The sequence below is a fragment of the Cherax quadricarinatus genome, chromosome 4, assembly GCF_038502225.1.
Source record: "Cherax quadricarinatus isolate ZL_2023a chromosome 4, ASM3850222v1, whole genome shotgun sequence".
In the NCBI taxonomy this organism is placed as follows: domain Eukaryota; kingdom Metazoa; phylum Arthropoda; class Malacostraca; order Decapoda; family Parastacidae; genus Cherax; species Cherax quadricarinatus.
In genome coordinates this window covers 61,106,113-61,123,612 of record NC_091295.1, presented here as the reverse complement: position 1 = coordinate 61,123,612, position 17,500 = coordinate 61,106,113, and positions in this window count along the sequence as shown.

The following is a 17,500-nucleotide window of genomic DNA, read 5'->3' as shown; positions in this document are numbered from 1 at the left end:
TCATAGTAAAATATCAACATAAAATTAAAATTACCTAATAGTAAAATATCAACATATTTTTTTTTAACAGAATAATATGATTGCTACAAATGATCAAACCCTGTGAATGCTGTGATCTATTTATTTCAATTTCCGTTTCTGAAATTTAGTCTTTTTGTAGTATCCTCAGCAAGTTTTCGTTTCTCATTGTCTTTGATCCTCAGAGAATTTGCCTCCTTCATTAGGATCCATTTGTGCTTGTTCTCTGCTTCTTTACTGAATTTAACAAGAATTTTCTAGCAACAGGGCATTTCTTCATTTTCCTATCTTTTCTTTTGAAGTTTTCATCCTCTTCTCTTCCTAATCAGGCTTTTTCTTCATCTTTTGTTCTTCCAGGTACACTGAATACCTCGTTCCTGAGCCTCTACAGGAATGTAACAAGTCTGTGTTTTCTGACTGGGATATCATATACCTCATAGTCCATCTTCACTGCACCATCGTACACCTGTTTAACGGCCCGTACTGTTTCTGGTTCCATATTACGGAGGTAGATATCGTCATTGACTGGAACGTCCCTCTCAACATCTGATTACCCTATTAATTGAGAAGTTATGTTGTGTATCCAAAGCACAGCATATTCTTCGCTTCCAGACAAGAGTCCATGAAAGGTATCCAGCCTTTGACAGCTTATTGAAAAGTTCTTCAACTCATCTTCGTGGAATGTCTGGATGTGTCTCATAAGATCCCTGTGCGTGACATCATATTTCTCTGTTCTCAATCACTTTGGAGGAAGAAACGTCTACAGTAGTTTGTTAAAAATCAGGGAGAAAAATCCTGCCAAACTCTTGAATTCGATTATTTGTATTGGGGATTCCTTCTTGTATTTTTCCAGTTTGTCTACTATAGCTTTTGAAGCGAAACCAACATCATTTGATTTTAAATTCAGCCAGTTTTCCTTATGTTGACAAACTTTACTATATCATTGTCTTCATCCAAGATGTCTTGATGTCCTTTCTGTCTCCTGCCAGTTTGCTACATCTTCAGGTATCCCTTTTAAATGAACTTACCCTGTGTTGCAAGAACTGCAGTTTAGCATTACGCAGAGGATATTGTTGAATTTCACAATATCCTCTGGATTTAAGCACTTTACTTTTAGCACTTTACTTTTAAGCACTTTACTTTTGTTTTCTATGCTTCAGGCCCATTCGCCAGCAACCTGGCAAAGCAAAATCTTGAGGAAACTGTGTGTACATCTGTTGTGATGCAAATCACTCTTCTTTCATGTGTGTTATGGAATGTATAATATGGGTTCCGAAGGATAACATTTACGGTATATTCCGTTACGTAGCCTTAGCTCTAGTCTTTAGGCAGCCATGCACAAGCTGACTGATGGTCACAAGATTTAATAAGATGGCCATGTTGCCCATATTCCTCTTATAAGAAAGGTGCTCATAGAATTTTAAGTTACTTGATGACCCATCCACTGTCACTTGAAACATGACTACTGAGTGAGGAAACCCCATCAAGGAGCCTGTCCTAAAGATCAACAGCACATGAATGCATCAAGAACTCTGACTTTAAGTAGCGGGTAATGCTTGGTTTTTCCGATCATCTCGACAGCGAGCGAGAAGATCCACGGAATAAAGGCGAACCTCTTGGAATGGACACATTCAACAATCACCAACATCCACCTAAGGTGCGCTGGAGTAGTTTTACTGCTAAAAGTCCTGGATGGCTTGTTACTGTTGAGGGAACGATGAACAATGACAAATACAAGGTAATCCTGGTAACTCATTTGCTTCCCATTGTCGATAGAAACCTCAACCACAAATAGGCGAGTACACACACACACACACACACACACACACAGCAAGCAATATGTGTTAGGGGAGGCAGCATGCTTGTACACTAACTTACCATCAGTTACATCAGCGCGGGTCAGCCCACTCCAGGGACCTATAATTGTCAAGCAACCACACACGATACCTAGTAACTCACTCGTATATAACTATCCATTAAATTCCTCTTCTATTGAAAAGAAAGAGAGAGAGAGAGAGAGAGAGAGAGAGAGAGAGAGAGAGAGAGAGAGAGAGAGAGAGAGAGAGAGAGAGAGAGAGAGAGAGAGAGAGAGAGAGAGAGAGAGAATACCTGGGAAAGGCAAACAGTAGAGGACTTTGGGGTCCACATTGAGGCTGTCAGTTGGGAAGGACTATTTCTTTCTAGATTAAGTTTCATTACATATATTTTTTAGGCGTTTGCGGCTAGGATAGTAAGGCCGCGGCTCTTTCCCCACTCTTCAATCCCTTTGGTCACTACGGGTATGAAAACGGGGAAGTATACCAAACTATACTTGGAATATTGCATGGAATTTGCAAGAACAACCGAGTGGCTGGAAAATATAGGCTCTATCTTGTGTCATCTATTTTATGTCTTCGAAACTTGAATTTACTTTGAATGGAATGATGTTGTGATGGCTGTTTCCTAATCTTTTACCTCGTCAGATACAAAATGGTCACAGTCTATGGTCTTCTTAACACAAGCTGACAGCTTCCAGTTTACGTCAGGAGCCTGAAAGTCAACTAATTATGCTTTTTTTTTCTTTACTGCAAACTACTTCAAACGTATAATTCCCTTTTCCACAAATTAAGAGTGAATGCGCCAGTACATAATGTTTATTAATCTTAATTGCTTGAAATTCATTACCAACAAATTGGGTCACTAACCTTTTATATGAGTGTGAACTTTTCACAAAGAGCGACAGAGACGGAGACAAAGAGACAGAGATTGAACATATCTTGGATTACCTAATGTAGTTACAAAATTAGTCATACCTGTGGTGCTTCATTTTCAATGTTTGATGTATCCTACATATTTGGCACACATATTTATCATTTTTGTTTAAAGCCTTAGTCGTCTTCCACCGAGGTAGCGTAAACCAGAAAATAAAACGAGAAAACTTTCGTCATTCATTCAAAGATCTATGCCGGCATTTTGGTCCAAACCGCAAACTACCTCTGGTATCCTACCCGTATTTCCTGAATCCTTTCATAAACATTCCCTTGAGCACACTCCAATAGCATGTCAAATTATAAAAAAACACATCCCTACACTCACTTCTATCTAGCAAGTTTACACAAGACTGTTGGATATCTAATTCCCTAATACTCAAAACCTCCAATCTTCCTAGGAAAAGCCCTACCCGTCCTTCCCTCCACCCTAGATTTATGCGTTCTCCTATTCATCCTATTTTCTACCACCCTCTCTAAACGTCAAAACTACTCCAAAAGTCCCTCCTGATCCCCATAAAAAAATACTGTGGGTAATCCCACCGCCTCGTATTCTCCTAACTCCAAATTCTCTGCATAATATTCACATCTCATATATACCTCAAACACGAATCTCCACTGCCTCCACCCTTCTCCTCGCCGCAAAATTTAAATCCATGCTTCATATCCGTGCAGCAGTATTGGTACCATTATACTCTAATACATCCCCTTTTTGCCATGGATAAAGTTCTTTGTATCCACAAATACCTCAATGCATCATCCACCTTTTTCCTTTTTCCTTTCCTCTCGCAAAACCATCCACTAGAAAGTTTACTCCCAATTATAAACATATTTGCTTCCTCCATATTCCCCCCCCTCCTATTAGATATCCAATAGTTAAAGTGCTTAGATTGTTTTTGATAATCTCATTAGCTTGCTTTTCTCTACATTCACTTTTAACTTCTTTCTATATGCCCTCCCAGATTCGTGTACCAACCTTTGCAGATTCTCTTCGGAATCTCCCGAAAGATCCGTGTCATTGGCAAAAAGCATGTGTGACAACTTTCTCTCCGTACTAAATTCAGTATCTATCAGTCCCACACATTTCCCTAATACTCTAGCGTTCACTTCTTTCATAAACTCATGGTGACATCACGTCTCTGTTTAAGGCCTACTTTTACTGGAAAATAATCTCCCTCTCTCTCTCTCCTGAATATCATATTATCGAACGTTTCCCCACACAGTGGCTTCATCAGTCCATACACAGGAGAAACTTGAAGAACAGGAGGAGAATGAGCAAATCAGTCTGTGAACTTCATCTACAATCCTGTCAGACACTAAAACTTCTTGGGATCTTAATACTTGGGAATTCTTCGCTTGCCTAACACTTGGGCACGACCTACTTCCACATTGGGCAAATGTGACACCACCTACAACTGCTGCACCTCTTCTACCTACGGTTTATAAGCTCCTTCTCCGCTCATATGCCGTATTCTATTCAAGATTGATGGACTGACCACATCGACTCAAGGTTGAAGGACTGATTACCTCATTCTCCTCCTGTTCTTCAAGTTTCTCCTGTGTATGGACTGATGAAGCCACTGTGTGGCGAAACGTTATGAAGATACCCAAGAGTTGCACTTGTGTCTAATTTATCAACGTACACACCTGGTCAAGCCCGTCAAGAAATTAGAAAAAGTACAAAGGTTTGCAACAAGGCTAGTTCCGGAGCTCAGAGAAATGTCCTACGAAGAAAGGTTGAGGGAAATCGGACTGACGACACTGGAGGACAGGAAGGTCAGGGGAGACATGATAACGACATACAAAATACTGCGTGGAATAGATAAAGTGGAGAGAAACAGGATGTTCCAGAGAGGGGACACAGAAACAAGAGGTCACAATTGGAAGATGAAGACTCAGACAAGTCACAGGGATGTTAGGAAGCATTTCTTCAGTCATAGAGTCGTCAGGAAGTGGAATAGCTTACCAAGTGATGTAGTGGAGGCAGGAATGACAAAGCTCAGGAAGCAGAGAGAGAGAGAGAGAGACAGCCTAGTAGAGATCAGTGAAGAGGCGGGACCAGGAGCTGAGTCTCGGCCTCTGTAACCACAATTAGGCGAGTACAATTAGGTGAGTACACACACACAAACACACATACATATACGACACAGTTCCTCACAAAAGGTTAATGCAAAAGCTAGACGATCAGGCACACAACAGGAAAGGCACTGCAATGGATCAGAGAATATTTGTCAGTCCCTCAGCCTTCACCACGATGCTGTGAACACTAACTCCAAGGCTGAGGGACTGATTGCCTCATCTTTTGTATATAGTTCTACTGTCTTCCTATTATGTCCTAGAATGTGTATTGATAAAGCCACTGGATGGCGAAACGTCTACAGTGAAGATATCCAGATGTTGCACATGTGTCTTAACTTTCAACTAGGTGAGTACACACACACACACACACACACACACACACACACACACACACACACACACACACACACACACACACACACACACACATACACACACACACTCAAACTAGTCACAATCCAGTATTTAATACCGAACATACTAACCAACACTTTTGCACAATGGTTTCCCACTCTACCCTAAAAGCCGAGAGAGAAACTGATTGTTAAAAAAACTCAGTGATAAATGTTGGACGCAAAATTTTGCTAGCTACATTATACCGGGTAGCCCAGTGAAAAATTTTGTAATAGTCTAAATGGTAATTGGAAATTGTGAAGCGCGGCACCCAACGCAAATTTCCTCTTGTTATTCTGAGTATTTTCAACAGATCTGTTCCTCTTCTAGCATTGTTTGTTTTTAGGGGGACTTGTCTACCTCTGTAACTCTGGTTAAGGATGTTCAAATCCTATCTACTTCACGAGGGTCTGAAAGGTTACACGCCACCTGTTCACCACCAGTCAAGACTGCTTTAATCCCCACTGTCGCGTCCAGCAGCCTCTTGAATATATGGACTTAATGGCTTTGAGGGGAATGATAAGTTTAGATTTAGAAAGGATATAAGAAAGTATTTGTTTGGAAATAGAGTAGTCGATGAGTGAAAGGCTACAACCTTGGATAGCTAAAACCTTGGCTAGCTAAAACCCTGGCTAGCTTCAAATTTAGGCTCGATAAATACACGAGTGAGAGGGGTTGGATTTAAGTGGGACTTGCACACGAGTTAACAGGGTTATCAAAGCTTATTAGAAGGCTAGCATTGAAAATGAGTTGGGCAAATGTTTTTGTTAATGAGTTTGGGTTTCAGAAGGGCCTGCCAGGTAAGGGCCAGGAGTCCTACCGCATTGTTCCTTATGTTCTTACGAAAACTGATGTACCACGAAAGCCTCTTTATCCGTGAGATGAGAAATTAGGGTCATTTGGTGTCTCTGATACAATTTTAACACAAAAGTACTGTTTATAGAAGCATTCTATTGCAAGCTCTGTGGGTGAGTGGTTACAGCGCTGATCCTGTTATATGCATAGATCACGGCTGATATCCCTGTCAGTTCTTCGGTTTATTCATTGACAGTCATTCGTTACGATTTATTTTGAGTTCATGCATTGTGTGGCTGTGAAAGACTCCATAAATTGTAATGACACGATTGTAAACAACTTACCGCATGGAGGACTCGAACTCTGTTGCCCGTGTTCACTTAGCAGTGAGTAGATACGTACGGGTTCCCCGTCTGTTGTGGGTCGTATCCTGGGGAAGAAGAAGAGGTCAGTAGAAGGCACAAGAGGTGACAAGTAGAGGACTAAAACAAGTGAAACGCAAAAAGACTTTACTAATATACAATTTCGCTTGAGCGAAACATGTCTGTAATATAGGTTTAAACTGTTGCATATGCCTTATCATCTACCTTATAGAAATAAGCCACAGATATTGGCCTTCCTGGTTTACTAACTCTAAGGGTTAATAACCAGAACAAAGTCTTCCTCGTTTTCCATCCCGTTAGCTTGGACTTTGGGAGAAACTGGGAAAGGGGAGGGGGAAGAAGGATGGGTTCAGGTTCGAGATGAGGGAAAGGGTGGGGGTTGATGGATGGAGCGGGGAGAGGGACGGGAATGGGGGGTGATGAGGGATAGATACTACCCGTATGGAAGCAAAATTTCCGGTGGCTACACAATATAACTGAAGAAGTTGGCTGAAGAGTCAGTGGAGCCCGAATTACTAGTGGTCTTCACGATCATTTATAGTGTGATCTTGACCGCTATGCATGATGTGGGCTTGACGACCATGCATCGTGAGGCTTTTGACCATGCATGGTGTACTCTTGACCATGAATGGTGTGATCTTAACCAGAGATAATATATTGACAATGTATGTTGTGGTGTTTATCGCCAGGATTGTCCAGAAAAATGTTCTCACTCAAATACGACCCATTATGGTTGATATTAATGGTTATCTTGGAAGATAATAACGTTCTTCGTGCCTGATGATAAGGCTAATTTTAACTCTCATGGAAAATGAATTGGACAAGTATTTTTGTTAGTGGGTTTGGGTTTGAAAGACCTGTCTTGCATTGGCCAGTAGGGCTGCTGCATTGTTCCTCCATTCATGTGTAATGATATTAACGATCAACATGGTTAACACTAACCGTAATCGTGCACAATATTGACCCTTCATCGTGGGTAATATTGACCTTTCATCGTGGGTAATATTGACCTTTCATCGTGGGTAATATTGACCTTTCATCGTGGGTAATACTGAACCCTTCATCCCGATTATTAATATAGTAATCGCAGTTAATATTAACGTAGGAAAAGCAGACAGTAAAAAACTTTTCAAGCCAACAGCGAGGCTATCTGCTGATGCTATCTTCCAGTGTCACCACTGAGGACTAATTACTATTAGACTTCTAGATGACTGAGACAAGGATAGCAAAGTAGAACGATAACAGCTTCGCTATACTTTATGTTGAGGATGAGAGTACGAGCACTGGCATGTTGGTTGCCAGAGAGTTCCTCCACAGCGTGTCTGGCACACTGGCGGGTTTATACTGCTATATACGTCCCACCTCCCACCCCATCCCTCCCACAGACAGCAATGCTGGGCTCCACTCCCTCTTTCCTCTTTCCTCCTCCTCTTCATTTCCTCTTTCTTCCTTCCTCTTCCCTCTTCTCTCCTCTTTCCCACGCAAGCAACACAACACTGTCCCTCGTGCAGGGAGGGGGAAGTGCTTGATGCTGTAGATGGGCGTTTCAATGAACAAAGGAATCGTTGCTACCTTCTCTTTCCTTAGGCCAAGCCCGATTATATCCCAGGCCTCAGGGGAAAGGGCGATAAGCCCCCTACGGATTTAGAACTTCTCTATATAAACAGAAATAATAACAATACCTCTGATATATATCACAAAAAAGGCACTAACAAAAATGCATTCAGACCACAAATATGCCAGGTTTGGGGAACATTTTATTTAAGGTAACGTTTCCCTCACCAGGAGCTTTCCAAGGTGAAGGAAATGTCGACTTGATAAGAGTTACTAATGCACTGAACCTATCTTCTCTGTCTCCACTGATGCTGAGGTAAGTTGGTTAAACAGTAGCCTGTCACTTGGCGACGTATTCACACTGACTCTTGGTGAAGCTAATTCTGACAAGCACACAGTCACAGATGCAGAAGGAGACGCACACACGCACACACGCACACACACACACACATCCAGTTTGGGAAGCGATGTAGTGGAGGCAGGATCCATACACAGCTTTAAGCAGAGGTATGATAAAGCTCATGGCTCAGGGAAAGTGACCCAGTAGCGACCAGGGCCACTAGCTATGACTACCCCTGCAACCACAACTAGGTGAGTACAACTAAGTGAGTACAACTAAGTGAGTACAACTAGGTGAGTACATACACACAAAAGTTTCCAATTTTTGTAATGTGGCATGCATGTAAATTTCTGAACTACTGTACATATTAATATACAAATATATAGATCTATAGATATATAGATATATATATATATATATATATATATATATATAGATATATATATATATATATATATAGGTCGCGCCGAATATATATTTTTTTCATTAATGTTAATGTAAAAATTTTAATTTTGCTCCAAAAGCATCTTAGAAAACTTACCTAACCTTATTATAACAAGAACAAATTATTTTAGCCTAACCCAACTAAATATATTTTAGATTTGTTTACAATAATTTAATACTAAACTAACACAGTGAAATATATTTTTTTTCGTTAGGTTCAGAATGATTTTGGCGAAATTACTGCATACACAAATTTTCGCTTGTCCTATATGGCAAGATGAGCGTTGCTGTTTAAGCCAAGATCGCAAATTTTGCCTATTCGGCATGTATATATATATATATATATATATATATATATATATATATTATTAACACACTGGCCGATTCCCACCAAGGCAGGTTGGCCCGAAAAAGAAAAAGTTTCACCATCATTCACTCCATCACTGTCTTCCCAGAAGGGTGCTTTACACTACAGTTTTTAAACTGCAACATTAACACCCCTCCTTCAGAGTGCAGGCACTGTACTTCTCATCTCCAGGACTCATGTCCGGCCTGCCGGTTTCCCTGAATCCCTTCATAAATATTACTTTGCTCACACTCCAACAGCACGTCAAGTATTAAAAACTATTTGTCTCCATTCACTCCTATCAAACACGCTCACGCATGCCCGCTGGAAGTCCAAGCCCCTCGCACACAAAACCTCCTTTACCCCCTCCCTCCAACCTTTCCTAGGCCGACCCCAACCCCGCCTTCCTTCCGCTACATACTGATACACTCTTGAAGTTATTCTGTTTCGCTCCATTCTCTCTACATGTCCGAACCACCTCAACAACCCTTCCTCAGCCCTCTGGACAACAGTTTTGGCAATCCCGCACTTCCTCCTAACTTCCAAACTACGAATTCTCTGCATTATATTCATACCACACATTGCCCTCAGACATGACATCTCCACTGCCTCCAGCCTTCTCCTCACTGCAACATTCATCACCCATGCTTCACACCCATATAAGAGCGTTGGTAAAACTATATTCTCATACATTCCCCTTTTTGCCTCCAAGGACAAAGTTCTTTGTCTCCACAGACTAACTGTATGTATTTATGTATATATATATATATATATATATATATATATATATATATATATGCCACAACCACGTATGCCATCCGAGGGTATACAGAGGTGTGGGAACTTCTAAGCTAATTTCATTCTCATCCCTGTCTGGTGTACTAGCGTCACGAGCAGCAATTTTTTTTTATAAATTATTGTAACCACGAACGAGTGGTACTGATCAATAACAACACTGCGCTAGCCAAGGATTCGAACCCATGTTGTACTGGCCTGCCTCATGGTAAGCGAGAACCACATGACGCTTTAAACCACAGGACCACCCAACCCTGTAAGAATATGTATATATATATATATATATATATATATATATATATATATATATATATATATATATATATATATATATATATATATATATATATATATATATATATATATCAGTGTGTGTGTGTGTGTGTGTGTGTGTGTGTAGCAGTGTCGTTATCCTGGTCCTCGTGTAGACTACAGTGCTGGTTCAAACATTTTTATTGAGTATTTAACATGAAGCACTGAACAACCTCATCAGTATGAAGCACCTAACTCCTAAGGATGAAGCGCCTGAGAAAAGACAATCTGGCTTGATCCAACGTGGCGGCTAGATCCAATTCTTTGGATCAAGAGCCCTTAATTAGCATCAACGTATCAAGGAGCGGGGGGATGGAAGATGAATTAGAAGCGAGAGGAAGAGGAATTAGAGAATGAGAAGGGGGGTCTCCTTTCAGGGTATCTTGATGCTAATGAAGGGTTCTTGATCCAAGTACCTCGATCTACCCTACCCACGCCTTCCTTGACTCAAGACTGATTATTCACCCTCCCCCAGGGTGCTCAAGAACACACGCAGGTATGGCAGAACGATACTTTTGTATAGTCAAGGACATATACACAAAGGACATATACACAAAGGACATGCAGTAGAGGAAACTTGTTTATTAGAGGAACTGTGTTGAGTCTATCAGTCTTGAAGATTGATGATCTGATAACATCGATTCCAATCTGAGGGACTAATTACCTCAAACTCCTCTTCTTTTCCACCATTCTTTGTACTGGACTGATGAAGCCACTTTGTGGCGAAACGTTTCCTTAATAATGATTCCCAAATGTTTCACAGGTGTCTCATTCTTCAGCTTGTTGGATTTCTAAACCATTTATCACATCAGGACTTAAGAAGCCACTCGTGGCTGAACTTTTCCTCTAATAAACGTCCTGAACTATACATAAGTGTTCTTTTTCCACGTCTTGTCAGTATCACTGTACCATTTCTCAACATACACAGATGCGTAGCGAGCTTTCCTGCGCCACCGTTGCTCTGTGGAGAGCGCAGCACATCACCTCTACGCAGACCAACAAGCGCTGACAACAAAATTACTAGAGCAAACAAAGCCTTAATGGTTATAATTATAACCATGACTTTTAAAGAGGTGGAACGGTAAACCAGCGGAAGTCCTCGGTCAGATGACCAAAAGCTCCAGCTAAGGTTTATTATATGACTAAAACCCGCGTCAGGAAACACTTGTCCTGTTTCCTGACAAACTTTATACCTATCACAATAGAAGGCTGTTAGGTACCCTGCATTTTTTTTAACTCTTAAAAGTTTATTGCATAATGATACACGCAATAATAATAATGATAATAATAATAATAATAATAATAATAATAATAATAATAATAATAATAATAATAATAATAATAATAGAGCCTTTGAGCTTCGCTTTGGTGTATTGGTCTGCATTTTCTGGCGTTTTGTAAAGCGTGTGTTCCCACAGTGTCACAGCTGGCATGCTGTACAACGTGTTCCCACAGTGTCACAGCTGGCATGCTGTACAACGTGTTCCCACAGTGTCACAGCTGGCATGCTGTACAACGTGTTCCCACAGTGTCACAGCTGGCATGTTGTACAACGTGTTCCCACAGTGTCACAGCTGGCATGTTGTACAACGTGTTCCCACAGTGTCACAGCTGGCATGTTGTACAACGTGTTCCCACAGTGTCACAGCTGGCATGTTGTACAACGTGTTCCCACAGTGTCACAGCTGGCATGTTGTACAACGTGTTCCCACAGTGTCACAGCTGGCATGTTGTACAACGTGTTCCCACAGTGTCACAGCTGGCATGTTGTACAACGTGTTCCCACAGTGTCACAGCTGGCATGCTGTACAACTTGTTCCCACTGTATCGCAGTTGGCACGTTGTACAAGGTGTAGTCTCACTGTGTCGCAGCTGGCATACTGTACAACTCATGTTCCCGCTGTGTCACAAATGGCAGGCTGTACAACGTGCGTTCCCACTTTGTCACAGCTGGCACGCTGCACAACGTATTCCCATTGTGCCACAGCTGGCACGCTGTATGACATGATCCCACTGTGTCACAGCTGGGACGATGTACAATATGTGTGCCCACTGTGTCACAGCTGGCACGCTGTACAACGTGTGCTCCCACTGTCACAGCAGGCACACTGAGCAGCATATGTTACCGTTGTGTTGCAGCTGGCATCCCCCACCACCTGCGTTGCTGTCCCACAGCCATCTGTACCCACCTGGTCATCACTCTATTTTTATGCTTATTTTATGTTCTTCATTGATGGAGAGGAACCACGTGTGTGGGACACCGGGTCCTCACACGCTCCACCAATCACCAGCCAGCTGGCAGCATCCACCAATCACAACCCGTCTCTGGGAGGCACGGAAATGCCATGAGTGGCCAGCGCCTCCATTCTAGTTTTCATTATGTACTTCTAAGTCCTGATATTCACGCTTGTGTAACGTAGCCAGTGAAACGTTTAATGTCGCAATGGAAAGGGTAAAATGGCAAAATAGGAATGCGAATGATGGGAAAAATTAGGAAAATATACTGAGTGTTTAGAGTACAGGTGGCATTGATTTCTAGGAGGGTGTGACGTCACTGTGTGTATGGGGAAGTAGGCAGTGAGCAGCGTGGGTGCGGACTGGCAAGACGTACTGCTAGCTAGCACGTGGTTGTGGCAACAGGTGTTTACAGGTGCAGTAGGCCTACTCACGACTAGGCCACACACCTCTGTTTAGAAAACCAAAATAAAAAAACATACACGAGGAAATCAAATCTTCGTGAGGTGTGTGTCGTACTCAAAGATTGTGTGTGTGACATAATTAGCACTTGGCATCTGTGATGATCTTGCTGCTGGGGTCAGATACTGACCCCAGCATATAGAAAAAAATATTCAAATCAAGTTTGGGCATTTTTACTCAATATTAATCGATGTTTTTCATCACATGTATGATAACGGTATTGAAAAAAAATCAAATTTCCTCAAAATGTTACAAGGGAAGCAGGTTTATGTGACACTCGTTACCGCAGCAGTAACACAAACAACAATAAACAGAACCATTGTGTTTAACTATATTAAAAAAACCGCCGTTATGTACTGCACCACATTAGAAAAGTGATGAGAAAAGGCAGCTAAGTAGGAGAAAAATGTTTCTCAGAGTGGGATATGAAAAATTAAATTTTAGTTCAATTACCTTCTTACAATGCAGTTTAGGAAGCAAGTTTGATTTAAAACCATAATAAATGTTCTTTAATGTCATATAACATCACTTCTCTTATTTTGTGTGCGCATTTTCAAGCTATAATGTAAGGTATTGAGTGAGGTGTATGAGGCAGGACAAGCTGTCAAGGAGTGCTGTGAGGTGTATGAAGCAGGACAAGCTGTCAATGAGTGCTTTGAGGTGTATGAAGCAGGACAAGCTGTCAAGGAGTGCTGTGAGGTGCATGAAGCAGGACAAGCTGTCAAGGAGTGCTGTGAGGTGTATGAAGCAGGACAAGCTGTCAAGGAGTGCTGTGAGGTGTATGAAGCAGGACAAGCTGTCAAGGAGTGCTGTGAGGTGTATGAGGCAGGACAAGCTGTCAAGCAGTGCTGTGAGGTGTATGAGGAAGGACAACCTGTCAAGGAGTGCTGTGAGGTGTATGAAGCAGGACAAGCTGTCAAGGAGTGCTGTGAGGTGTATGAGGCAGGACAAGCTGTCAAGCAGTGCTGTGAGGTGTATGAGGAAGGACAAGCTGTCAAGGAGTGCTGTGAGGTGTATGAGGAAGGACAAGCTGTCAAGGAGTGCTGTGAGATGTATGAGGCAGGACAAGCTGTCAAGGAGAGCTGTGAGATGTATGAGGCAGGACAAGCTGTCAAGGAGAGCTGTGAGATGTATGAGGCAGGACAAGCTGTCAAGGAGTGTTGTGAGGCTTATGAGGCAGGACAAGCTGTCAAGGAGTGCTGTGAGGTGTATGAGGAAGGACAAGCTGTCAAACAGTGCTGTGAGGTGTATGAGGAAGGACAAGCTGTCAAGGAGTGCTGTGAGATGTATGAGGCAGGACAAGCTGTCAAGGAGTGCTGGGAGGCTTATGAGGCAGGACAAGCTGTCAAGGAGTGCTGTGAGGTGTATGAGGCAGGACAAGCTGTCAAGGAGTGATGTGTGGTGTATGAGGCAGGACTAGCTGTCAAGCAGTGCTGTGTGGTGTATGAGGCAGGACAAGCTGTCAAGCAGTACTGTGAGGTGTATGAGGCAGGACAAGCTGTCAAGCAGTGCTGTGAGGTGTATGAGGCAGGACTAGCTGTCAAGCAGTGCTGTGTGGTGTATGAGGCAGGACAAGCTGTCAATGAGTGCTGTGAGGTAGAGGAGGCAGGACAAGCTGTCAAGTAGTGCTGTGAGGTAGAGGAGGCAGGACAAGCTGTCAAGTAGTGCTGTGAGGTAGAGGAGGCAGGACAAGCTACCAAGCAGTGCTGTGAGGTGCATGAGGCAGGGCATGCTGTCAAGCAGTGCTGTGAGGTAGAGGAGGCAGGACAAGCTGTCAAGCAGTGCTGTGAAATTCAGGAGGCAAAGGAAGTTGTCAAGCAGTGTTGTGAGGTGTATGAGGCAAGGGAAGCTTTCAAGCAGTGTTGTGAGATGTATGAGGCAGGACAAGTTGTCAAGCAGTGCTGTGATGTAGAGGAGGCAGGACAAGCTGTCAAGCAGTGCTGTGAGGTGTATGAGGCAGGACAAGCTGTCAAGCAGTGCTGTGAGGTGTATGAGGCAGGACAAGCTGTCAAGCAGTGCTGTGACGTTCAGGAGGCAAGAGAAGCTGTCAAGCAGTGCTGTGAGATGTATGAGGCAGGACAAGCTGTAAAGCAGTGCTGTGAGGTAGAGGAGGAAGGACAAGCTGTCAAGCAGTGCTGTGAGGTAGAGGAGGCAGGACAAGCTGTCAAGCAGTGCTGTGAGGTATATGATGCAGGACAAGCTGTCAAGCAGTGCTGTGAGATGTATGAGGCAGGACAAGCTGTCAAACAGTGCTGTGAGATGTATGAGGCAGGATAAGCTGTCAAGCAGTGCTGTGAGGTAGAGGAGGCAGGACAAGCTGTCAATCAATGCTGTGAAGTGCAGAAGGCAAGATAAGCTATCAAGCAGTGTATGAGGAAGGACAAGCCGTCAAGCAGTGCTGTGAGATGCAGGAGGCAGGAAAAGTTGTCAAGCAATGCTGTGAGGTGCATGAGGTAGGACAAGCTATCAAAGTGAACTGTGAAGAGTATGAGGCATGACAAGCTGTCAAGCAGTGTATGAGGAAGGACAAGCCGTCAAGCAGTGCTGTGAGATGCAGGAGGCAGGAAAAGTTGTCAAGCAATGCTGTGAGGTGCATGAGGTAGGACAAGCTATCAAAGTGAACTGTGAAGAGTATGAGGCATGACAAGCTGTCAAACAGTGCTGTGAGGTGAATGACATAGGACAAACTGTCAAACATTGCTGTAAGGCGTATGAGGTATGACAAACTGTCAAGCAGTTCTTCGAGGTGCAGGATTCAGGACTAGCTGTCAAGCAGTGCTGTGTAGAGTGGTGCAGGTCAGGACAGTAGGTCAGAAGTTCAGTAGGTCAATAGTTTCTGCAGGCCAGTAGGTCAGCAGATCAGCAGATCAGTAGGTCAGCAGATCGGCATATTAGTAGGTCAGCAGGTCGACATATCAGTAGGTCAGCAGATCAGTAGGTCAGCAGATCAGTTTGTCAGCAGATCACGGAGTCAGCAGGTCACTGGGTCAGCAGGTCACTGGGTCAGCAGGTCACTGGGTCAGCAGGTCACTGGGTCAGGTCACTGGGTCAGCAGGTCACTGGGTCAGCAGGTCACTGGGTCAGCTGGTCACTGGGTCTGCAGATCAGTAGGTCAGCAGATCACTGGGTCAGCAGATCACTGGGTCAGCAGATCACTGGGTCAGCAGATCACTAGGTCAGCAGATCACTGGGTCAGCAGATCACTAGGTCAGCAGATCAGTTGGTCAGAAGGTTAGTAGGCTACCAGGGAAGGTTATAAAATCATTAAGTCAATATATCAGTAAGTCAGCCTGTCAGTAGATCAGTTTAACTGGACAGTAAGTCAGCAGGTCTGAAGAACAGTAGGTCAATAAATAGGTAAGGTCAGATAAACAGGTCAGTAGGTCGGAACTTTAGTAGGTCAGACCAGTAGGTCAAAACATCACCGTCCTGCTGAGCAGGTCAGCAGGACAGTGACTCAACGTTCATCTCAGTGCTAAAGGGACATATCTCTCTCTTATTATGATGATAAAACATAAACGAGATGAAATAAAAGATCTTAGATTTTTTCACCAATTTATTAACACGAAGTTAACTGTGTTGTGTTGGTAGTGAGCTGAATAGCTGAGTTGTGTTGGTAGGGAACTGCGTTGTTTTCGTAGTGAGCTATGATCTGTTGGTAGTTATGTGTTGTGCTAGTAGGGTGTGTTGTGTGGGTAGTTATCTGTGTTGTGTTGGTAGTTATCTGTGTTGTGCTGGTAGTAAGCTATGTTGTGTTGTAAGTGAGCTGCGATGTTGTTATTAAGCTGTGTTGAGTTGAAAGTGAGAACAGCTGTTTTCGTAGTGAAATGAGTTATTGGCAGTGATGTTTTGTGTTGGTAGCGAGATGTGTGTAAGTGAGCTGTGTCATGTTGGCAGTGAGTTATATTGTATTGGAAGTGAGCTTTGTGTTAGTGTGTTGTGTTAATGAAATGTGCTTTGTTAGTGAGCTGTGTTGTATTAATGAGATGTGTTGGAAATGTAGGGTGGTGTGTTTTCAGAGAGCTGTGTTTTGTTGGTAGTGAGCTGTGTGTTGTGTGTTGCAAATGAGCTGTGTTGTGTTGGTGAGATGAATTGTTGTCTTAGTTATGAGTTGTCTTGGAAGCGAGATGTATTGTGTTCGTAGTGAAAAGTGAGCTGTGTTGTATTGTAATGATCTGTGTTGTGTGGGTAGTGAGCTGTGTTGTATTGGTAGTGAGCCGTGTGTTGGTAGTGAGCTGTGTGTTGATAGTGAGCTGTGCTTTGTTAGTCAAATTTGTTGCTTTATAATTAGTCAGGGTTGTGCTAATTTTGTGTTGCTTTGGTAGTCGTGTTTGTTATGTTCGTATTGGACTGTCTTTTGAAAGTGAGCTACAGAGTTTTTATTAGTGAGCTGGGTTGTGCTGGTGACAGGATGTATTTTGCTGGTAGTAAGCTATGTTGTGTTGTCAGTGAGCTGTGCTGTGTTGCTAGTAAACTGTGTTGTGTCTGTAGTGAGCTATATTTTATTGTTAGCTAGCTGCATTGTGTTAGTAGTGAGCTGAGTTTTGTTGGTAGTGAGCTGCGTTGTGCTGGTATTGAGTTGTGTAGTGATGGATGT